Here is a 25,589-nt window from a genome sequence, read left to right as displayed (position 1 = left end):
ACACACTTATTCACAGCACATGGCCCTTATAGTTGTCTTCCTTCGCCTCTACCCCTCTATATATTGCCATCAAGTTTTATTGGAGATGTCTTGTTTGGGTCTGTTGATCTTTGTATTCTACTGGTTCTGCTTATTTTTTATTTTTTTTTTACCAGAGGAGTAAGGAGTTTCTGGTACTATGGCAGTATTGCCACCATCTTCCCAGAATCCGTTCATAGCTTTTGTAATATTTTTGAATGCTACATGGCTCAAACTGGGTCACTCCCTCACTCTAAGATCTTTTCTCAGAACATGCTATTGTTCATTTTCATTCAACAAATATTTATTGAGTGCCAGGCACTTTTTAGGCACAGGAGATTTAGGAGAAAAGAAAACTCATAAAGCTTAAATCTTAATTGTGAGTGATAGAAAACAAGAAAATAAATAAGCACCTGTATAATATGTTAGAGAGTGATAAGTGCTATCATGAAAAACAATTAAATTAGGTAGATGCAGAATCAAGAATACAGACAGAAGGTAAGCTTGTTGTTCGAAATGAGGTGGGCAGGATAGACCTCCTTGATAGTATCATATTTAAAAAGAGAACTTAAAAAAAAAGAAAAAGCAAGTGAAAGAATGAGATCCATAGCTCTCTGGCTGCACAGTGAGTGAAAATTCCAGAGGAAATAGCAAGCCAAAAGGCCCTGAGGCTAGTGCATTCCTGAGGAACAGTAAAATAGCAAAATATCCAGTAGGGATGAAGAGGAGGGTATGAGAGTCAGAGTGTGGGAGGAAAAGCCCTAGATGTCAGTGCGTAAATCATGCAGGGTCTTGCAGATTATTGCAAGAATTTTGGATTCTTTGCTCAGTGAGATGTGAAGCTACTGTAGAATCTTGTGCAGTTTAATAACAGGATTTGGCTGATGTCTTAAAAAAAAAAAGATTATCAGTTCTTGAGATAAAACGCTCAGGAAAGCAAGAGCCAAAGCAACGCAGAGCAGGGAAACCAGCTATCAATCCATGGCAATAAGCCAGGTGGGAGGTGATAAAGCTTGGATGAGGGTCAAGGGGAGGCAGAAGAGATGAGAAGGAGTAGGTGAGGATCTCGATATGTTTTGAGGGTAGCACGTTTAAGATATAATGATCTTGGTCTCAGAGAGTAGAGCTGAGGGTTGGATCTTTAGACCCAAACCCACATGGAGGTCCTGCATGGAAATCCATTAAGAGTGTCAGACACACAATTCCAGTCCTTGTTTTGATCTACCTTTGAATCATGCAATCGCTCCAAAAAAGACAATAATACTAATCCTTGCCTTGCATTGAAAGTAAGCTTCAAAGATAATTAAATCACTGTACAGCAAACCTTCTCATACTCTTGTTTGCTTTCCTCTCAGATGCTGGCATTTCTTAGGAGCCTCCAATTTTTCCACACTCCGAAGGCGTTTTGGCCATTCCTGGTTCCAGAAGGTTCTCTGCTCTCCTGATGCTCTTCACGTCAGCTCTTCACTAGGCAAATAGTTTCTTTCATTCAAGCTTCCCTCTCACGCAGGTCTTTTTACCTCCTGCTTTCTCTCTAGCTGCTGATTGTGCATTTCTGCAGTGTTAAAGAGGGCACACTCTGGAAGGGGGGGGAGCGAGGCAGCAGGCACAGAGGAAAGGGGGAAAGCCTAGTGCGATAACTTGCTTTGCTTCATGCAGTGGCTGGAGGTAGAGTGGGATATTACATAGTAATCACGTCCTTTCTTTCTTTCCTTTCCAATGTATCTTGCCATTCTTTCTGTATGGCACAAAGGAAGCATTTTTGCTTCCTCAAAACACCCCATATATGGACTAATGGCTGGGGGTTGGGGGAGAGGGAGGAGTGAGATTCCAGAGTGCTATGTCAAGGAGACGTAGGACATGAGTCAAAAAAGATTAGAGATTGAAACTTTTAAGTACCAACACCTCTGTTGGCCCCTCATGCTCCCACTTGCCATGTGTTACATATGTGATTAACAAGCTCCAACATGAGCAGACAGATAGTTTTAGGGGAAGGGCGAGAGGGGACAGGATTGCATCTCTGTGCTTCAGACTCTGTCCGGCCAAACCTCAGGAAGGGCAAAGAAATTAGAAAACGTGAGAAGATTCCTTTTGAAGGTAATGGTCTCCAAATAAAGAATCCTACTTTTCTCTGGTAAAATTTTGAAACCAGGGACCACTGTTGAGTATTTCATGACAATGAGACATGAGAATAATGTAGTAGCCTTTTCTTGGGAAGGGCATGGTGGCAACTCTATGAACTTTAGCAAGGAAAGAAGCCAGTGTTCCATCCAACCAGAGGCTTAGTGAAGGAGAACAGTGAAGTTCACTAAGATGGGAAGGTCGCTTATACCGAGGGTTGATGTCACCTTGAACTTGATCTGAAAGAAGGCAGCCTAGGACTCACACATGCTTCTTCTGCTCCTTCTGCAAAACCTTCAAAGCCTAGCTAGATTATTTGTTGTCTGCTACAAGAGAGGTTAGAACATATAATTTCTGTATGGGCAGTTAATGTCTTGGCTTAACTCTTGGGTCCTCTTTCTTAGGGGTTAGGAGGACAATAGATAATAATGGAAATTTTAGCCATATCTGTCCCAAACAGGATTAGGCAGAGAGAACCTGGTACATCTGAATGCATGTATTTATTATATTGCTTAACTCAGAGCAAGTTGTGAATTTAGAATTGTAAGTTGCATTTAGTTTAGGAATAAGTAAAATAACTTCTTTGCACATCAGGCAATATATGGGAGGCACATCCCTGGATAGACCATTAACAGGATACATAATCTATTCCAGGGGTGTGACTTGATACCAGAGAATCTCTCAAATTTCCCCTTTGGGGAGAAAAAAAAAAGAGATATGTATCTTTAACTTTCACAGAATGTCTGAGGTCACCTAAGGGGGCATCCAGCTAAAGTACTTATTCATACTGGTCATGGAGGCCCATTGGAAAGAACTTGGATATATCCACAAATGGGGTCTAAAAATATAATGGCATTACCAGTGGAGTGGAAAGAGGATTAAATGGAATCAAAGAAGAGAAAATGGAGGCTCAGCAAAAAGGCTCCGTGAAGGGCTTGATGCTTGAAGAGAAAGGTCTAGACTTTGTAGTCAGGAAGGTGGCTTTAAGATGTGAAGAGGCAGATGGTATGAGAACCTTCTACCAGTGAAGGCAAGTGTCTTGGGCCATCAGAAAACAAGGTGAGTCATTGCTTTGTAGAGAATTGCTGCCCGTTTGAAAAGGCTGGTGGTGCAGAGCTGCCTGAAGAAACGAGAACAGGAAGAAAAGCTGTGTCCTCCTGACCATCCCCCATCTTGGATTGGATTGATTCATCATGACGTGATAGACGGGGGTGTCTTTATAAATGCCTGCGCTGGGAAATTTAGTTCTGATATAATGAGTCTGCCCCACAAATTTGCCAGGGTTTCAAGGACTATGCCGATGGTCACTCCACCATTTCTGGGAAGCTGTGTTCATGCCATCAGTTCCACAGTCGCGTCACAGGAATCAGGAAGGGGCCACAGCATGGCCCCTGCAGCTAAAACTGTCGTCCGAAGGGAAGTCTCTTCCCCCAGTGCAAATATCCAGCATCAAAAAAGAAAAACAGAAACCAATATCCATTCAGTAGAAGAGAATAGTCTATATCCATCTCTAAAGAATAATACCATGAAAAAATTCACATTTTCTTGTTAGTGGAATTTTAAATAAAATATATAAAGCATTCTGCAAAGGAGCACCTGGTTGGCTTGGGCAGTTAAGCGGCTGACCCTTGATCTCAGCTCAGGTCTTGATCTCAGGGACTTGAGTTTAAGCCCTGTGTTGGGCACTACACTGAGCATGGAACCTACTTAAAAGAAAATGGGGGGCGCCTCGATGGCTCAGTCAGTTAAGGGTGGGACTCTTGATTTTGGCCCAGTTCAGGATATCATGGTTGCCTAAGTAGGAGTCTGTCTCTCTCTTTCTCTCTCTCTCTCTGTCTCTCTCCTCTTCCCCTTTTGTCCTTTCTCTCTCAAAATAAAGAACATATTTTAATTAAAAATNTAGAGAAGGAGAGAGAGAGAGAGAGAGAGAGAGACAGGGACAGAGACAGAGACAGAGACAGAGACAGAGAAGTGTAAATGTAATTGAAGGTTAAATCTAGATGGTAAGGTTCTAGATACAAGTAACACCTGTTTTTTGAAAGTTTGTGTTCTGAGACTGTTTTTCTCCAGAGGCCTATATTAGTACCTGCTTTCAGTACCCAGAAAGAAATCCGAATGGGATTTTTGCTTACTGGAAAAAGCAAAAAGCAGATTGGGTCCAGTGTTGGCTTTGCAGCCCGCCTTGTAGACAGACAAGGCACAAGAACACCTAACCGCGAGAGTGGCGCCACCCAGCGCCTTCTCCTGGAACCATCCTCAGCGTCTCCGCGCTTAGCTTCAGAGCCTTGAACTGTGCCTGTGGGCATCTGGGCTTTATCTTGATGCATTTGCTCATTCATTACCAAATTGCATCCTAAGGTATCAGAAGAACCTAGGAATGGCGGTTTGGGGGGTGGGGGTGGGGTCTGGGAATGCTCAAAATTTTTTTTCATATAAATTAGTGGCAATTGCTTCCTTGCCTTACGCCTTTTAAGCTAACTAAAGTTTTCATAAGAATGCTCTACTTTTAGATAGTGAGGGGAGCCTGTATATTGAATTTTTATCTTATTATTTATTTCTGAGAGAGAGAAAGAGACAGTGTGAGCAGGGGAGGGTCAGAGAGAGAGGGAGATACAGAATCTGAAACAGGCTGCAGGCTCTGAGCTGACAGTCAGCACAGAGCCCGCCGCGGGGCTCGAACCCATGAACCGTGAGATCATGTCCTGAGCTGAAGTCGGACGCTTAACCGACTGAACCACCATGTATGTTTAATATAGGCACCTCATGTATATTTAATTTTTAATTTTTCTCTTTTTGTGAGAATAAAAATGTGTTTTGTTTATACTGAAGATAATCAATGAATGCTTCTTTAAAACGTCTACTCTGCCTTTCCCCAAGATACTTGTATAAAAGATAACATTTTTAACATGGAAATGGAAGCTTATTTTAACATGTCTTCATCATCCTGTTTCTTCATTCGTTGGCTCAGAGGTAGTAAGATATGAATATTTCATGGCAATTTTTTTGGGCAATTTTTATATATGGAACAGCTTCCCTGCCTGATCACTTGACATCTATAATTTTGGACATTATAACAACAATAGGACACTTTTAAAAAAAGTATACATAGTCTATATGTTTGCCAAAAATAAATAAATGAGTAAAATGACAAAGAGGAAAGGAAAAGACACATGAAGATCAAAGTCAAATAAGGATACCTAAATTAGAGAGCCTTTAATTCAATTTTCGCAGCTGTGATTACACCGGCAGAAGCTGAGTGATTTAAATGTTCCGGATGCATTGATATATCTGTAGAATTCAAATGCTTTTTGTCTTGAACGCACACACATAGTGGCCTTACGCCATTTTCCCCCTCTAATGAGCGAGGGCATGAGTATCTCACTAATAGAAATATGGTCTCGGAGAGCACCCTAAGTAATAGATAATTCCCATGCTGCCCAAATGCTTAAGCGAATTAGAGGCACGTGCTCAGCTTGAAAGCCATTTGGGTAGAAAACCAACCGCACAAGACTGCTAGAACATTACACAAGGGAAAATGCAGAAAATGAAATTGTTGGCGAAGATGATTACCGTGAGTGCAGTCTGATAGCAGGATGCTTTATGGAATACCACGCTGTCTATTGTGAGCCGGTAAAGAAAAGATGTTGCACTGTAGTTTAAATTAAGAACAAAGAGACAATAGGGCAAGATTCCTTTGTGAATTGGGTAATAAAAGTGTAAAAGGTTTTTTTTTCTGTTAAGGTCACCACGAAGTTATAACCTTGGAGAACTGACTCAGTGGGCCGAGTGGTAAGCGTTGAAAGGGTAAGAATCCTGTGGTTTTGAATGGCATTGTTTTGGACTGGGGAATATGATTGTGCTTCCTCCGGATGTTCCTTTCAATCATCTGAGAAAAGAACAATGGAGAAGATAGAAGAGCAGCATTAAGAATATGGGATGCAAACAAAAATACAGATAAAATTGCACATTGGAGAAATTATATCGTACTTTTCAATATGGTGGAATAAGAAGAGATTAAATTGAATGAATGCAGAAAATAGAGGTAGTCATGGGCATTATATTCAGAATGTATCTATTATGAGAATTTCAGTTAAAATGAGCTAGTATGCAAGATAAAAATGATCTACCAGAGACATTCTAAAACAAAGTACAAACATTTGAAAAAATACTGGATAGATAATTCCTGCTTGATAAAAGGTATTTGGATTTTACAAAAAAAAAAAGGAATAAAATTAAAAAACCTATGTTCAATTTAGATCAGCTATCTGACGTAACATATTAGCAGGTCACCAATGAAAAACAATGAGATAGAGAGTCCCAGATCACAGCATAGAAAAGAGGATCATTTAAGGGCAACGTTGGGGTTACCATCATTCATAAAGAAATAATCTTATAAATAAATAAATTTTTAAAAGACAGAAGGATAAAAGGATAAAAGGATAAAAGATAGGATAAAAACCTATCCCTCTATTTTGAACTGCTATAATCCACAATTATTTGCAAAATGAGGGAGACTTTTGTTTTTGTTTTGTTTCTGCTTTCATTGGAGTTGAATTATAAGTGGGAAAAGTGGAAAGGGCTCATCATATGAATGATAGAAGATGTTGTGATGAAATATTATTATTTTTTCCTTCCCTTATGGCTCTGTAGTGTTGACCTGCAATGGTATAGCCCAATACATATTTTTTAATCCAAGCAAGTGATTATTTTCCAATATCCTTATCAGTCCACTGCCTGTTTCCTACTGCTTCATGCCAACAATTTCCATTCAACATGTAGTTTAAATCACTAGTCAAAAGCCAAGAGCCCATCTTAATATGATATCTTAATTATCATATTCATCAATGAATTTGTTTTTCCCTTATCGTTATTATTTTGATTTCCCACTAGTGTAGACACAACTGAATGTAAATTTTAGAGATGGACTTGGGACCCAGGTTCAGAAAAGCTGATGGGTACCTCTTTCTTCAATACCAAAATCTATCTAAAAGGAAAGAACTATAAGATTAAGAGATAATCGATAGCCACCAGAGAGGCTCCATGGATACCATCAGTGGACCTGAAAAGGGAAGATGTACAAAAGATAGAAAAAAAATTGAATTGTTAAACTTGTAGCCTGCAGAAAATATGAGCTATGTGTACATATACAGGAAAACCTTTAAGCAGCGACAGCATAAACCAAGATTAGTAACCCAAGGGCAAAAGAGAGGGAATATGACCAAACATTTCAGAACGGCTGTTTCAGAGTGTAGTCTCAGAGGCCCAGTATTAATGTCCTCCATCAGTAAGGCCGTAAGAGCAGGTTTCTAAATGAAATAGGTTGACTGCTACTTCCAACATGAGAATTGGAGACCAGAAAGAGAAACAAAGGAAGGTCCCCAAGTAATTTCCTGCCACAGTAAATAAGGAACACCACCTCACCAAAAGCCAGATCCCTGCCAACTCGGAGAGATCCCGACCAGCCTCTCAAGACAGTCTGCTTTCTACACCGAGGGCTCTGACACCAACAGTTGGTCAGATCATCAGGTAACACCAAGTATTGCAGCAGCTGCGGAAGCCCATCCCACTTGCCAATACTGATGTAGACTCTTACATACACCCATTAACAGATCATCAAGAGTCAAAAACTATTTGAGGAGAATAAGTAATAAAGTAGAGGTATAAAAAGAGCCACCACAAGAAATAGAAAAAAAAGAAACGTAAAAAACTCTGCTCCTGATCTCTATGGGAAACACTCTGTACCTTGTTGGGAGATTCTCTCTCTGATGCTGTAGATCATGGTCTAGAATATCAACTCTTGTTTCAGGAAACCTACAACATTATCCATGTGTCCCCTATATTCTCTTTCACTTTTCATCAGGAAAAGAGAAAAAATATTCAGGGAGGCTGGGTGGCTCTGTCGGTTGAGCATCAGACTCGATTTAGGCTCAAGTCCTGATCTCACGATTTGTGAGATCAAGCCCCGAGTGAGTCTCTGAGCTGACAGCATGGAACCTGCTTGGGATTCTTTCTCTCTCTCCCTCTCTCTCTGCCCCTACCCTGTTCATGCCTCCCTTCTCACTCAAAATAATAAAATAAACATTTTTTTTAAGTTGTAGCATTTCAAAGAACATGGGAGGTATCTGGACAAAATAGTTGTTAAAAGTGATGAAACATTCAAGCAAGATTTTGAAAGAAGTGTCTCTTCATTCATGCGAATGAAACATTACTGGTCAAACCCCATGATTCATAGAAAAGACCAGCAAAGATGGCACCGGTTTCACCTGCAAACTTCCCAGTCCATCTTCATTCATGCCATGAGCTGCCCATCCTGCGGAGAGCCTGTCTTTACTTCCTCCTCTTGTTTATCTGCCTTTTTGTTTTGTTTTTGTTTTATTAACAAGATATCTTTCTCCAATTACCCTTTTCTTTCTAGACTGTTTACTTAACCAAGAGTTAGTAGCCCAATACAAAAGTCATTGTCTTGGCAAAGATTTTTGTGTGATTTGTATGGTTTCAAACATACACACATTCTGCTCTTTTGACTTTATTTCTATTCCATTTCCTTCTTATAAGCAACACTATTGTTAAATTGAGTTAGACTAAAGGATTCTTTAAAAGACCTCTAAAAGATTTAAAAGATCTCTAAAGGATTATTTTTTTAATTCCTCTTCTCTCTTAATTAAGAACTTTAAAACTGAAAAGAAACCTAGAAACCATCCAAACATCTTCAATCTGAAGAAATGGAAGGATAGGAAGGTGAAATGACTTGCCTAAAGTAACCCAGCTAATTAGTGGAAATTGTAACTAGTCCAGGTCTAGTGTTGACTCAGTGCTCATTATTCTTTTTTTTTACTTTTAAAGTTTATTTTATTTATTTTGAGAGAGAGAAAGCATGAGTCAGGAAGCAAAAGAGAGAGAGGGAGAAAAGAGAGAATCCTAAGCTGGGCTTGACCTAACAAACTGTGAGATCATGACCTGAGCTGAAGTAGATCGCTTAACCGACTGAGACGCCAGGAACCCAGGGCCCACTATTCTTTAACTGTTAAATACTGCTTTATGGATTACTTTGTTAAAACAGTCTAGAACCATTTTGCTTTCCAATTCATAAAGGATAAAGGGGTGACCATGAAAACTTCTCATCTTAGAGTTATTAAAAATTCCTGGCTAGTTCAGAAAAAAAAATACAACAAATATTATTACAGATGAGAAAATTTGCTCACTGTGTATCCTTCTTCAGTTCAGAGAAAAACTAGTGACCCTGGACTTCCCGCTGAACTACCAAGGTGAAATACTACATGGATCTGAACCTGTTCAACAGATCCTTTTGAAAACTGGGCAGAGTGGATTCTTGAGAGAGCTGTCTTTAATACACCAGCGTACGGTCATCATCACACCTCTTCTGTTCATCTCTACTCTTTTTCTAAGAGTGTCAGTAATTACCAATAGTTAATACCTACCTGGTAGCAGGTCCAGGCTCTTTCAGCAAATAACACAACGTTTGAAAGCAAAATGTCCAAGTAATCCGCTCTTGCCTTTGGCGGTTGCCATTTGCTGCTGGCCTCCTATATTCATTTTGGAGAAATCCATTGATTCTCAGTGGCTGTTGTCCTTTCCTTGGGAGGTATTTGTCAATAGATTTATCCCCCTTTGTGGAGCTATTATGATTTTCTTGGAGGATAGACTCAAAAGACATTAGTTTTCAGAAACTTTCTTATTTGTATGGCAAATATTTTACATATTCATTCTTTCAGCACATAATTGTTGAGTATGTATTGCCATGGCTTGGGACCAAATATAGGAGAGAAAATATGTATAGAGAGAGAATGAGAGAGAGAACACTCAAGAATGACAATATGCTTGACTTTCTGTAGTTTTCAATATCTTACAGAGATAAATAGAAAGTATCATAAGTAGTATGTTAGGGGAAAGAAAAACTAATAGGGAATGGTGGCAATTTGCCTAGTTTTGGAAAAATTTACCTAGATGACATTGTTTCTAAGCACACTACTAGGTCGTGTGTGTGTGTGTGTGTGTGTGTGTGTGTGTGTGTGTAAGCATGTGTGTGTTTCATGAATTAATGATCAACTTTTAAAATTTGGAAATGTTGGATCCACATAGTTAAACATTTACACTTGGCTGCAACAGGACCCATTGTGGTATTTGGTATCTTTCATATCTACTTTGCACTTAAAGAAGCCAAAGTTCAAAGAAGTCAAGGTAAAGGATTAAGAAGGTTAAAGAAGAAGAAAAGCCACTTATTCCTGGAGTCAACATTTCAACTCAGATCTTTGATCTCAACTCTCATGTTCTTTCTAATAGACCCTGCAAATTCTGCAGCCAAAATTCAGAGACACTACTAAAGTTTACAGAAAATGTATAAGATGCCCAATGTAGCATATTGGAAAGTGACAAAGCCAGAAGCAGCTACACAAGAAAAGTGTTTTTTCTACTAAAAACAAACTCCTAAAATTTCAGATTTACTGAGGTCCAATATTCCAATTTCTTCATCTGTGGTCCAGCTGACCCTATATTCCTAAGGAATATTATTTTCTATAGCCAACCATGACCTCCCATGTTCCTCCTCCATCTCCAATGTTCTCTCCTATTTGTTAAGTTTCTGAATGCCCTTTATTCTATGCCAAAACCATGTCCCCAGAGTAAAAGATAATTCCTCACTAATCTCCTCTATCCTGTTAAAAAAAAGTAGCCAATAAAGATCAGGTTGCCTCTATTCATATTTGCATCCATTCATTATTTCTTAAATAATTACATCTAGGGCTCATGAGGAACCAGTTCCAGGCACTGGGAAAGTGGTGGTGAACAGACACACAGTGTTGCTACTCTAAAAGGGCTCACTTTATAGCAGGGGAAGGGAGAGGGTGGAGAAACAATAAGAAGATTTTTGAAAGAGAGTATGTTCTTGGAATAAAGACGTCAAGATGTGGGAAGAGAAAACAATGGCGAGAGCAAGGGAAATGGAAATGGAATGCATTTGGGTGGTCAGGGAAGGCCTCATTAATGTGGAACTATATAACCTGAGACCTGACTATAAAAGAAGTTGTCATCTCTAGATGCCAGCCCAACAGCCCGGTCTCTCTTTTTCCATGCCCTGGTTGCATTTGTGTGCCATGAGGTCATGTCCCACAGGGGTCCAACCCATCACCAGTGGATAAATATAGCTTAGTTTAAGATAATGTATTCTCATATACCATACATAGCCTAGGACAATGAGATGTAAAGGGACATCTCTTGAAGGCCTTTTTAGAACATTTTCTCCATTGCTGGAAAAGGAGGCATGCTCTGACACACAGCACTGTCATCAGGCCGCATCTGGAGAAGTTCCCTCCACCTGTGAGCTGAGGGGGGCTGCTTACAGATTAGATGGAACACTGGCCAGATAGAAAAAGCACGAGTTCTGATGACTTTGTTTAGCATTGAACCCCAGAAGAGTCTATGTCTGGATTTCTCACTGAGAAGGAAATAAACCTCTCCTTGCCCAAACTGTTGTGATTTAAACCACACTAAGGCAGAAGTGATGTAATGGTATGAGTGTGTATGTGCTTTTTTGTGAATACACGGAAAGTGATGCCCTTCAAAGGGGCCAGTCATTACTTTTATCTAGTGACTATAAACATTTCTTAGGATAGATAAACAGCACGGTATGAAAAAGAGTTAAAAGTAGAGAAGTATTAGGGTGCCAGGGTGGCTCGGTCAGTTAAGCGACTGACTCAGTTTGGCTCAGGTCATGATCTCATGGTTTGTGGGTTTGAGCCCTGCATCAAGCCCTGTGTCAAGCTCCACAATGACAGTGCAGAGCTTATTTGGGATTCTCTCCCATTCTCTCTGCCCCTCCCCCATTCATGTGTGCTCTGTCTCCCAAAATAAATAAACTTAAAAAACATGTAGAAAAGAACTGAAATAGAATTAGAATATGCAGATGATGTGAAGTGATTGGAGCTACATGACTAAGGAAACATCAGTAGATGACGCCAGCTAAAATGACGTGATCTGGTTTATAATATCTTATGTAAGAAACCGTCATGAATCTGGACAATCTCTTTTGGTCAAACAGGGATTCTTACCCCATATTAGTTGGACTACTAAATTAGTAGGGTTACTTGTAAGCCTTCAGCACTTAATTTCCATGGATTTAGTGGAACTATGCCATATCCACAATTATATTTCTTTTAAGTATGTATATTTAAAAAGAATTTTGTTTAGGATACGTACATATATAAGGAACCCAGTAACTCTAAATTCCACTCCTAGAAAATCTCCGAAGTCACCAATGACAAACACATCACATCAGTCACTGCTGTTTACAAAAGCGGAGGCCTATTTCTAAATCAAGACCGATAGCTTTTTCAGCAGCATCTGAGAACATTCCCCATACCTCCTCCCTCTGTCTGGAGAGCAAGAACATCCTTCTCATGATTAAGAATGCTAGACAACACCTGAAAATAGGGGTATTTATGCCATCTACTGGAGTTTTTTAAAAAATGCTTTTCCAAATACAGGATGTCCTCTTCTTTTACAAATTCGAAAATGTAGGCTATTTTGATTTTTACTCAGAGTACCAAGACACCTTCAAGTTCTCTGAAAATTTGAGAAATGTCACATTGCTATTACACTTTGAATGCATAGCTCAGTTGTCTCTTGGCGGCAGTGCATCTAGATGTTATGAGATGGCAGAAAGCCATCATTATATTATTTTCAAAAATGGGGATATGCCTAAATTATCTCAACTGTCAATTGCTTCTTGTCCAAGATAAAATCCTTCTCCATGAAATTGTTTATCTTTTAATTTATATCAGCTTTTGATACAAAGAGGTCAATATGTTTACTGTGATTAAATGAAATGTTCTTTCTTCTGCTTATAAATCTCATTCACCACATACCTGATCTTTATGGCTGTATCATCAGTTATATCTTCCTAGCTCATAGATTTCCAATCTGATATGTATCTTTTCAAAAGGCTTAAAAAACAAAACAAAACAAAAAACACCCAAAAAACTACTTTCCATCAAATGGGGGAAAATTTTCTTCTGCTGCGTCTTTTTTTTTTTTAAGTGTAGACCAGATATTCTAGACCTCACTCACTTTTGTTTTTTTTGTTTTTTAATTTTTTTATTTATTTCCGAGAGAGAGAGAGAGAGAGAGAGAGAGAGAGAGAGCAGGGGAGAGTCAGAGAGAGAGGGAGACAGAATCTGAAGTAGGCTCCAGGCTCTGAGCTAGCTGTCAGCACAGAGCCTGACGCGGGGCTCAAACCCACCAACCGTGAGATTATGACCTGGGCCGAAGCCGGATGCTCAACCTACTGAGCCACCCAGGCGCCCCAACACACTTTTGTTTTAAATAAAGGTATTATAGATCTGATATATACCTACATATTAGGATTATAATCTGATATATCTTTGCCATGTGAAAGACATTATCAACAGAATGAAAAGACAATGGTAGCAGAGATTTTCCAATCACCTTTCTCACAGAGGACTTATATCCATAATAAAGAACACCAACACTAAACAATAAGAAAATGAACAACCTCCCCACCTGGAAATAAACAAACTCTTTAAACAGACACTTCATCACAGAAGATGTACCAATGGTTAGAGGGTATGTGAAAGGTGCTCAAAATCAGCAGTCATTGGGTGAATGTAAATGGAAACTACAGTGATATTCCAGTACACACGTAGTAGAATGTTTAATTTAAAAAAAACATATTGACTAAGATGCCTAGGTGGCTCAGTTGGTTAAGCATCAGACTTCAGCTCAGGTCATGATCTCATTGTTCATGGGTTTGAGCTGTGCTGATGGCTCAAAGACTGGAGCTTGCTTTGGATTCTGTTTCCCTCTCTCTCTTTCTCTTCCTCATTTGCACTTCATCTCTCTCTCTCTCAAAACTAAATAAACATTCAAACAAATACTGACTATAATGAAGCAATGGTGAAGCTACAGAACCCCTGGACCTCTCTCATAATGATGCCGGGAATGGAAAATGGCAGAGCCATTTTGTAGAAGATAATATGGTAATTTATCATATAGTTAAACATATGTTTTCTTATGGCCTAGCAATCCCACACATTGGTATTTACCTAAAAGAAATGAAAATTTATATTTACACAAAAAAATTACATGTACATATTTATATCTACATTATTCATAATTAATTAAAACTGGATAAAATTCTAGATGTTGTTCTGATGTATGAATAATCAAACTTTATAAGGCACAACAATACAATGAAATCTGAGTCAGCAATAAAAAGAAATGAATTATTGATTCATTAAGGAACTCATCTTAAATTCATTTTGCTATGTGAAGGAGGCAGGCCCAAGAGCTACGTATTGTTTGACTCAATTTATACAATTTTTTGGAAAAGGAAAACTATAGGAACAGAAAAGAGATCGATGATTGCCAGGGATAGGAGTGGGGCTTGATTAAATACAAGCAGTGGAAGAGAATATTAAAACCAATGGACACCAAAAAGAATGAACTGTACTATATTCAAATTTAAAAAATCAACCAGAATATGGGAGGAATACAAATATATGATATTAAAAAAAGGAAAAAAATAAGAGTATTGAGGGTAGCTAAGAAAATAATTAACCTAAGTACTTTGGAAATCAGAATCTGATTAAATACTCTAAGACGTAAAGAAAAACTGCATTGGACATAAAATCTATATTTGGGTTATAAATCTGTTTTTCTTAGGAGTATGGATATAAGAATCCTGAAAATACTTTTTGTTTATAACAGGATCAAATAAATAAGTGAATATATTGTATGTATTGAGAGTCAAATTTCTTACTGTTAGAGCAGATATGGATAAAGAAAGGGAAAGGCTATAATGAACCTCATGTAGGAATTAAATCAGAGGTCATTGTAAGCCTATGTTTTTTAAAGATGGATAGTAGATAGATATAGATAGATGATAGATAGGTAGGTAGATAGATAGATAGATAGATAGATAGATAGATAGATACGATAGATAGATAGATAATGCCTGTGTCTGTGTTGGTTGGTAGAGACACATATTTTCTTGCCTTATCTGCTGAGGTCTATATTCAATGACACTATATTAACAATGTGCATACTTAGAACCCAGACCTTTGTATCTAAATATCATTCTCCAAATTAAAAGACCCAGGATTCCTTGAAAAGGGGTTGATTCCAAGGCTGGTGCAGAGTAAATGCCTGCAATTAGATGTAGTTCTAGAAAGTAAGGAATTACTCAAATAAGTATATACATACATACATACATACATACACACATACATAATGTTAACTGTGTGAGGTGTTGGACATGTGAATTATCTTGATCTTGGTAATCATTCCACAATATATATGTATATTAAATACCATGTTGTACACTTTAATTTGTCAATTGTACAATTATATTTGTTCCAGTAGCCAAAGCTGAAATACTTTAAGCCACAAAATCATGATAATATTGGACAAAATTTACAGAATAAAATACACATTTATAAATTCATACTGATAAAAGTATATGTTTTAACAATTAAATGAGGAAGAAGGGACACTTCTTCCTTACAGAGAACCTTCAGTGGATAAATGTAGGAAAAAATGAAGAAAATGGAACATCACCGTTAACACAGAATGGAATTGTTGCAGGAAAATTCTACCAAGGGGTGCTACATTTGATAGGCAAGACTGTGAGAAAAAGCAGGATATTTATTAAATACAAGGGGGAAAATAGTAATTACCAGTAGAGAAGCCAAGCAGACACCACCTTAAGTGATCAAGATTAATACAATCAGTATAAACATCATGTACTTCTGATACACTGAGAAGGACAGATATTTCTATGGCATTCTTGCCAAAAATGTATAATTTCCACCTAAGCATGAGAGAAATAAGATTAACCCAAATTGAGGGACATTCTACAAAATAGTGTACTAGACCTCTCCAAAAGTGTCAAGATCATGAAAAACAAGGAAACAGAGCACTTTGATGAATTGGAAGAGATTAAGGAGACATGACAAGTAAATGCAATGTACTGAATCCTGTAACTAAAGGGGAAAAAGTGAAAAAACTAGTGAGAAGTCAAATATGTCTTCATTTTAGTTTGTGAGATTATATTCATGTGAATTACGTAGTCTTAATAAAGTTTTGTTATGGAAGAAGTTAATATTAGAGAGTGCGAGATGAAATGCATATAGGAACTTTCTGTACTAGTTTTACAATCTTTCTGAAAATTCTTATTGTTTCAAAATAAAATTTAAAAATAGTGTAAAGTCCTACATTTTTAAAGGTAGTTGTCTTATCAGTATTTAACTACCAAGGTGTGTGTGTGTGTGTGTGTGTGTGTGTGTGTGTGTGTTGCATATTCATTTCCAATTTAGAAGTCTATGTTTTGGGCCGTTTCATCTCAATTTTCATACTTCTATATGGCAATACTTAGACTTTTTCTTTAATATTTTAATTTATCATATTTTATTTTTCATTTAAGATGTTAATTTTTAACTTCTCTTGATTTTTCTTGACTTTTTGCTAACATCAATCTGATATATTAGCTCTCTGGAACCAACTTTTCATTTTATTGATGAATTGGTTTTGTTTTCCATCTCCCTAACATATTTTTTCATATTAATTGGTTATACTATATACCACTATGTTTTGTTTTTCCTTTTTATTTTCTTAAATCCATCAGCCTAAATCAAGAGGTAAACCGAGGCAATTCCAAACTACCAGAAATAATTGCAGGGAGAATAATAGAGGAATTACAATTCGAAAAATGTATGCTGTAGCAAGATACAGGCAAGTCCGTCGAGGTTTGGGATGGCCTGTGTTTATGGGCAAGGAAGGCAAAGAAGGGGAACGCCCCTCCATAGTTCAAGCAGTAAGTTCATTGGCTTGAGGATGAGGAGAAATTCTTGGTGGATATTCATTGGTCAGAAGACAAGGGTCTGTCTTCTGTAAGTGAGGCATTTATGGGAAATCAGTCTCTCAGCTCTTAAGTTCAGTTCTTTGGAGGACACCAGTGTGAGATTCTTCATTTCATATCCTCTGGTTCCATTTTAAATTGAAATCTTTTCAAAAGTTAAAACTATAAATATTCTTGGGGCGCCTGGGTGGCTTAGTCGGTTAAGCATCCGACTTTCACTTAGGTCATGATCTCACGGTTCGTGGGTTGGAGTCCCGTACCCNCTCTCCTAGAAATAAAACATTTTAAAAAAACTATAAATATTCCTGCAAATTATTTTTTTTCTATTCCAGAAGTTTTGATGAATGTAATGTTATATTGTTCTGTTTCAGTAATTTCATTTTTAGTTAATTTTTAAATCAGGTATAGTTTTGGGGTATATTATTGAAATTTCAGGCATCCGGCCTTTTTGATTATTTTCTAAGTTTCACATTAGATTTCTAATTTATGGCATTGTGGTTAGTAAACATGGCTTACATGCATTATTTGGAGGACTACATTAACATTTTCTTTTTTCATCAATTATGTGAGCATTTTTGCGAATATTTTCTTTGTGTCTGTTAATACATGTATAATGCTTTTCAACTGTGTCAATTAAATTATCCATGGTTTTGTACTTGATTTTTCTTTTCCTAGAGTTGTATTTAAAGACATTTACAATGATCATTAATTTGTCAGTTTCTAATTCAGTTTGGTTAGTTTCTGTCTTTTGTAATTTGACATTATGTTATGTTTTAGATGTACAATTTCATGATCTTCCGGTTTCCTGGAGATTTTTTCTAGACTTGGGTTGGCAAAAATTACCTGGACATAGGGTTGTGGGTAATATTTAAAAATGTATTTTGTTTTCAAGTCTTTGAATACACTATGCTGCAGTCTTCTTTTATACAGCGTTACTGTCAGAAGTTAGATTTCAGTTTGGTTGTTGTTTCTTTCTGGGGATTTTTTTTTTTCACCTAGGACCTCCTAGATGTTTTTTTTTCCTTTTTTATCCTTTGTCCTTCAGTATCTGATATGTGCCCATTTGCTGGTTGTTTTTAATCTTTATACCTTACTTGGCTTTTAATGGACTCTTTCAATCCAAAAACTCGGGTATTAATTTTTTTGGAATAATTGTTTTTGATTTTGTTTATTTTTAATATCCACCATTTTCCATTTCTCTTCTTTAATTCTGTAAGGAGGCAGATGCTGGGACTTGTGAGCATGCTTTATCTGACTCTTATTCTTTCCTTTTTACCCTTCCTTCTCTGCCATATTTGCATTGCATTCTGGGAAAATTACTTTTTGATCTAGGTGAGAATTCTTTTTATCCTTATACACTTTGACCACCTATTAAGCTTTCAAAAGTTATCAGCAACGCATGCATATGTAAATATACGTGTTGTATATGTAAATATTGATATACGATACCTACATTATTGTTAGTTGACAGCCTTCTCTTGTTTCTTGAACATAACATGGTCACTTATTTTTCTGAAGGTATTAGTTGTTCTTAACATAATGCTTATTTTGTTGTTTCTCTTGAATATCTCTTGTGTACATACGTCTGGGAGAATGTTTGGGGGCCACTGTTGTTTTTAACATCCGCACCTGAGATGAGATGTCAAAGGAGGTGAGTATGTTGCAAGAAATGCCTCACTAGCTATTTTTCTGCGTGTGAGTGATTTTGCTGTTTCCAGGGTTCACCACACATTGGAAGCAATGTCCTAGACTTCTAACTGCTGCTTCTTTCTGGATCAAGGGTGGAAGCTACCAATCACCGCCTTGCATGCTCCTGGGGCTTCTTTGGATTTCCATATCCATCTCTGTGCACTGATAGAGGAGATGTTTGCTGTGGTCACTCCTAGTGACTGGAGTCACCTTTCAATTCCTAGCTGTAATTTCCCTTTCCTGCCAGGTTCCACTCCCTGTTTGCTACTTTAGCTCTCTGTGAACACACACATGAGTGGATACATACAGGTGTTTGTATAAGTTCTTTTTGTCATAGGTTTTCCAGGAATGGAGGACTTACAGAATGTGTTTAGCTTATCTTGAACCAATATTGTTTTTCTCGAGACAAATCATAAGAAATTGCCATTTTTTTTATGGCTCAAAAGCAACTGATGCTAGTAATTTCATATGGTTCTATGGGATCATTTATTAATCATTCCCTTCCTTGTAGCATAACTTTTGTGTATGGTCTGCATATCTTACCTCAGCTATTAGATGCTAAAAACAAGTGCTGCCTGTATATACCAGCCACTGTTTTATTTTCTGAAATGGTTATTTGATTCTTTAGCAGGGTAAGTTCTCGAAATAGCACAGCAATGAACACAAGACCAATTTTTTCCAGGTATCTATGTGGATATGGCCCAGTTAGATTTCCACATTTGGGAGATGGTTCCTCCAAGATGAAAACAAGCCTAATAAATGTGAGCAAGGTGGCTGTCTGTGCTATAGTATATGGGGTTCCACTCATGTCATCTTCAGAAATGTATCTGCCTCAATTTACCAAATGTCTCAGGGCTCTAGATATTTGGAGATCCTATATTTCATGGGGTGTTCTATGACTGCACTAATTACGCAGTAAGGCGGGAATATTGCCATTCTCTCAACCTGCAGACATTCTAGATTGTCCCAGCCAAAGATCATTCCTCTGTTATGTCCTGTAAGTTTTGTAGCATGGCATGTTTAAGGATCTTATGTGCTCTTGGTCTCTTTCTCTTACAGCCTTGGAGCCCATCTGGCTCATCTCGCTTCTTATCTGAGGAACTGAGTTTTGGGGAAATTTTCCCAGCTAATGATGTACATTTTCACTCTGGAGAAGTCCTGTCCCACCCAACACTCCCTTACACATAAGGGGGATTTGAGACAACTGTGTACATATTTTTCACCAAGGCTTGGCTCAGTCTCTTCTCTTTTCTGATAACATCTTTCAGTTTCAGTTTCTCTGGGTCTATCTACAGATAGGGCACACTAGAGCCTGGAAAGTTCATGCCTGCTAGTACCTATTCCTCCCTCAGCTCAGAAGATGCAGAGGTGTTGATTTCATGACTAGACTTGACAGTAACTGAAAATCATATAGTTTCAGTATTTCCTACAACTTGCAGCCCTGAAAAATAAATTTCTGATAACATTGGCTCAGGATTATTGCCACCTTCCCCTCCTTTCTCACTTGGTACCAGCTGAGCAGTCTAAGTAAGATCATTCCAGAAACAGAAATTATTTAACTTAGCATTTTCATTTGGAATTTTTAATGTCCTCATGGAAGTTACTTTCCCGTTTAAATAGAAAACAGTCTCAAGAATTCCATATTTACAGTTTTCCTTGCCAGAGTGGATTTTCTCTGATTCTAAAATAACAAAAATCCACTGTTTCTTATACAACCGGGTAGATTCAGGATTTGTGAAAACCTGAAGCATCGACAATATAACGTGTTCTTCTCAGGGAAGATAATACAAAAGGACAATCACAAAGTTAGATGAAAAATTAGAGTATTTGTATGAGAAAGGGAAGAATTACAATTTTTAAAAAGCTGACAGATTAAAAATATCAGTGAATCACAAAAATAGTTCCATTATTCACTACCTGACCTCTCCATTCTTATCTCCCCTAATTCTTGGGCTCGATACTTTCATAACCTTTTCATATGATAATTCACATGTATTTATCATACCTGATCACAATTTAATTTTTATTTTTGCTAGTTCAGAAAAATTTCAGTCATATCTTTATTTTTTCTTTTTTGGATATGCCGTGTATAATTTTAGGATTGCTATTTGAGAGGACTTCGTTAGGGTTTTTCCACCTGTGAGCGATTTTCTTGTGTAGGGGAGGTTTTGCAATTCCTGACAGGAATTCCAATTAACTCTGTGTTGCTACATTCCCACCCATAAGGATTTTTTTAAATGTCTAGCACGTTCTTTTACATGCCTTATTTTAAAATACCTTTCTCCGAGGAGAGACCTTCCATTTTGACTCAGTGTTGTTGAAAACCGAATCCACCATGACCTTTTTACACTGCTGATAATGGAGGATTCTTTACGGGCTGCCATCCGACTTCATCCATTCCAAGCCTCGTGGCTCCCTCACTGCTTCATACATCTGATGCCAGGGGCTGGAGGGCATGTTTCATTTCATGGTGCATCCTCTGGGCCAGAGCCTGCATGCCCAAAGTGAATTGGCACCGGGACTCTGGACACGTTCATGGAAGCCCTTACACACTGAGAAGGCAAGCGATAAATTATGTCTGCTTAAAATAACTATGAACTATGCGCATATAATCCACTAAACCTTAACTAAGGGTAACCTCAAATCAGCCTCTCCTTTGTTGGGTTTCAGTCATACTTATTTCGGTCATTCCAAAAGCATTGGGCAATGGGGGCATATGAAAGCAAGTGCGCTTGGTTGAATGGAGGGAGAGGACAGACCTCATCAAGTGTGGCTAAAATACCCCACTTCCACATTTCACATGCTCCTGGGGTATCTCCCTGGGTACCTTCATGACGATGCCCTGGAGTTAAAGCAACGTTACTTCGATTTTAAAGTAAGAGTAAATCTTCAGTTTTTTCTTGCTTCTGTGTGTTGCATCTCCCCGCTCTCTAGAAAAAGTTGTTTCAGTAAGAGTTAGTCACATAGACTATAAAAATTAAGTCAAAGGGAATGTAATGTGAGTTATTTTTGTAGGCAGCAATTTATACACTTCAAACAACTCTCTTCATATTCTGGAATTCTTATGTTAATGCTGGCAGCCCTTAACAAGGTATGTGGGGTGTTTGTTACTATTGGCTAGAGCTATGGTAGATTTGGAAAACTCCACATTACGGTCGTGTCATTAATAGACTACAGGAGGCTTCAGAGAACACCTGAGGAAGTTGGGAAAACACACGAACACCATTGCACTGTGTCTTTGAATTAATTCTCTCATGCGGCATTTGTGGTTGTTATTGTGAATGTAAGCAAAGAATATTCACTCTAATGCTAACTATGTTGCTATTATTAATGGCCAGTATTATTTCAACTATGGGTCAATTTTCAGTTTGTGTAAATATACTCTGACTATAATTATCATATAGATGTAATTTAACAATGCATACTTTCAGTGCCCTTTTCTAAACTTTTGAATAGTATTGTCGTTTCTGAAGCATTGGTGTGAGGTGATTCCTGATAGCCTGTGGCAACTTGAAATGCTTGAAAAGAATGTGAAAAACATATATATCTAATTTCAAAACTGAAGCTTAAGATCTCGCTGGCATTATAATAGTGTTTTATTCTTCCGGATTGTATAGTGATCCTTGCAGATCCCTTAAGCCTCTGGAATCTGCAAATCTCTTCTAACAGGATCTTCATTTTTTTTTTTTGCCAAAAGCTGCTTATTCCAGGCTACTTCCAAAGAAGTAGTTTCTATTTATGACATAATGGGAATTAGGTAACGCCCTCAAATAGTGAATATCTATTTTGCTCAAGGCTCTTTTCTATATTGTAGACAATTCGATGATCATTCTTGACCCCTAAGATCTTCTAACCAATGGAAGAAGATAATGGCACAAAGGAAGATATGCTTCCTTAAAAGGTGTTTATGTTGTTAAAAGACCAATAAATAAAAGGAAAACAGAAATTGCATTTGATAACATTCAACATAAGTGCTCTTTCTCTGTTTTTCTTCTCTCCCTCTCCCTTTCTCTATCTCTGTCTCTCTCTCTCTGTCTCTCTGTCTCTCTCTCTCTCTCGCTCTCACACACACACACACAATTACATATAAAATCAGGATAAGTAAAACATCACTCACTAGCACCACTATTATTTAATATTTACTGGACATTAAAGTCAATGCAAGGTGGCAAAATTAAAATCAGAAGTTAATATTAGAAAAAAAGTCACATAATTGATTGCATCTGATTTTATTGGATACCTCCAAACTCCTTAAAAAGCACTGCAGAGTAGCAGGAAACTATCAGAACAATAAAATATAATTAGAATCAAGAAGAAAAGTCAACAACTTAAATGTATACAAATAAATATAAATATCAAGTACACTACCATTTCTAGAAATAATCAAATTAAAAAAATATGGTGGAAGCAGTATTACTATATGTAATAAGGACAGAAATATAACAAATTTAAAAGTCTAACAAGACATGGGCCAAACTCATATGAAATCTTATACCCATTTGAATACTTAAGGAAATCAATAGAAAACAGCTTGTATTTAGATAAGGAAATTAATAATTGTCAATTTTCCTCTTTCTTTCACATGACTCTTAATTTAATTTTTAAATTTGAAGACCCAAATAATCACACAACCATGAGAAAGAGTTGTAACGAGCGAGATTCATAGAAAATATTGACTGTAAAATCATCATGATTAAACTCTTTGTAACTGAAAAAGAAATAAGCCTTATCTCAATGGGTCACATGGAAGCTAGCAATAAATTAACAGATTTATTTTGTGAAATATTGTCATCTCGCATGAGTGGGAAAGTACGGGTTACATTTCCACTTGCTTCTTAATACAAAATAAGTATTTAAAAATAAATTCATAAAGACCATTGGAGAAAAAAATGGGATGACAAGAAGTGTGGAAAGCTTCTTTAGCAGAACCATGAATCTAGAAACAGCACACACACACACACACACACACTCACACACAGACACAGACACACACACACACACACCTCTGATTTTGACTACCTAAGACCCGTGTATAACAAAAAAATGCTTCAAGTTTATTGGAGCAAAGGTGTCATCTCAATGATTTGTCAATAAATTACAGCAATTATTCTCATCCTGTGTGCACTTCACAAATAAAGGCTTCAAACTAAAAGGTTTTTGTAAAAATTGTTTGCTAATTGTCTGATAAACACATACCAAAGACTCTTATTTCTGAGATTTAGGTTGACTAGATCTAGATCTAGATTCTCATCAGGGAAAATAGCAATCTGATGTTCAATTCAAATCTTATTCACTGCACCTTGGGAAAGGTGATGAAAAGATTTATCTTCTATCAGTGATGAAAAGATTTATCTTCTAAAAAAAAAGTCACACACATTACATCTACTTGTACAACACTCCCTTTGCACCAATGACAGCTTCCTTAAAGTTCTATATTTCCAGTATTCCTTTTATGTGTCCTCTGCAAGTGTTTCAAAACATTGCAAAAAATGACCAAAAAAAAAAAAAAGGTAGCTGTGAATTCTTAGAGAATGAAAGATACTATCTATCCCCATACAAGGTATATTTGAATATACTTGATTGAATGCTATTAGGGAGCATAAATTCCTATAATCTCTTAAAAACATGAGTATGTTGTCAAGGTTTCTTTTCTTTTCTTTTCCTTTTTTCTTTTTTATTTTTTACCAAACCCTTTATACCATAATGGTGACTTTATTGTCGTCAGCATACTCTCTTAACCATTTCAAAACACATTCACAGGCATTGAGGACATCTGACATTTTTCTGGAGAACTTTTCAATTTTCCTGAATTCTTTGACCAGGTTACCTCACAGTTACCACTTTAACTGAGTTTCAGTTTTGGCAAAAACTCTTTGGCCTTCCAATTAAAAGTCCATTGACTCTTTCCAGAAGACCCTTAATTCATAAGTAGGCACAATGCGTGTCTATGAAGTTGAAACAGTGCTTCCATTGCTTCAACACTGCACAAAGGTAAATGAGACAATCAACTGCCAACTACCCCTTCTGCAAGTCACTACATTCCTAATCCTTCCTTCCTGGTGGGCCTGAGAGCAGTTTCAACGCATTTAGTTAGAGCCTGGGTGATACATTGTTAATCTAGAAAAGGGGAAAATGTATTAAAACAATCAAGAAGATTAAAAACAAAGCACTTGTAGATTTTCCCTGCAAATTGTAGTGATATTATGGTTTCAGCAGTTTACCAAGATGATAGAGCAATAATTCGCATTTCGGGTAACACATTAGAAACACCTGTTGAGAGAGTTTACATATTGAATTCTAGGCTCCTCCCAAGATGAAAGGAATCAGAATTTCCACCCTGGGGGCTCATATATATATATATATATATATAGGCAGTTTTAAAACAAATCATCCCTGGTGATTTTAATATATACTCATGACTGAGAACCAGGAAATTAGAGTTCATCTCTCAATTAAGATAGTTATCCCTGTAGAATATAACCTATACCTGCTCCATACTTTCTATATCCAACTTAAATGTCATCGATTCTCCTCTTGACAAACACATTACCATTAGCAGTCACAACACCCGCGTCTGTATCCCCAGCAGAAGAGAAGGTGGTGATGAAATTGAAGGATTCCAATTTTCCTTTAGGCAACTCTGAATGTAAGGAATTTGTAGACATACTATTCTTAAGCTCCCATTTCACATACCCTACCTTCAACTTACAAGAAAGTTGCATCTCTTAATACCACCTGTGTAGGTGGCATTGGGTTCTTACATGACCACCCCTCCACCATGTGTGAGAAAGTTTCTTTTAAGACTATGTATGGCTGGCAAAGAAGCTGATATTACCTCCATGAAGGAACATTCTAGCCTTTTGGGTCTTTG

The sequence above is a fragment of the Crocuta crocuta genome, unplaced genomic scaffold (assembly GCF_008692635.1).
Source record: "Crocuta crocuta isolate KB4526 unplaced genomic scaffold, BGI_CrCroc_1.0 scaffold51, whole genome shotgun sequence".
Taxonomy (NCBI): Eukaryota; Metazoa; Chordata; class Mammalia; order Carnivora; family Hyaenidae; genus Crocuta; species Crocuta crocuta.
This window is presented reverse-complemented; position numbering follows the sequence as displayed.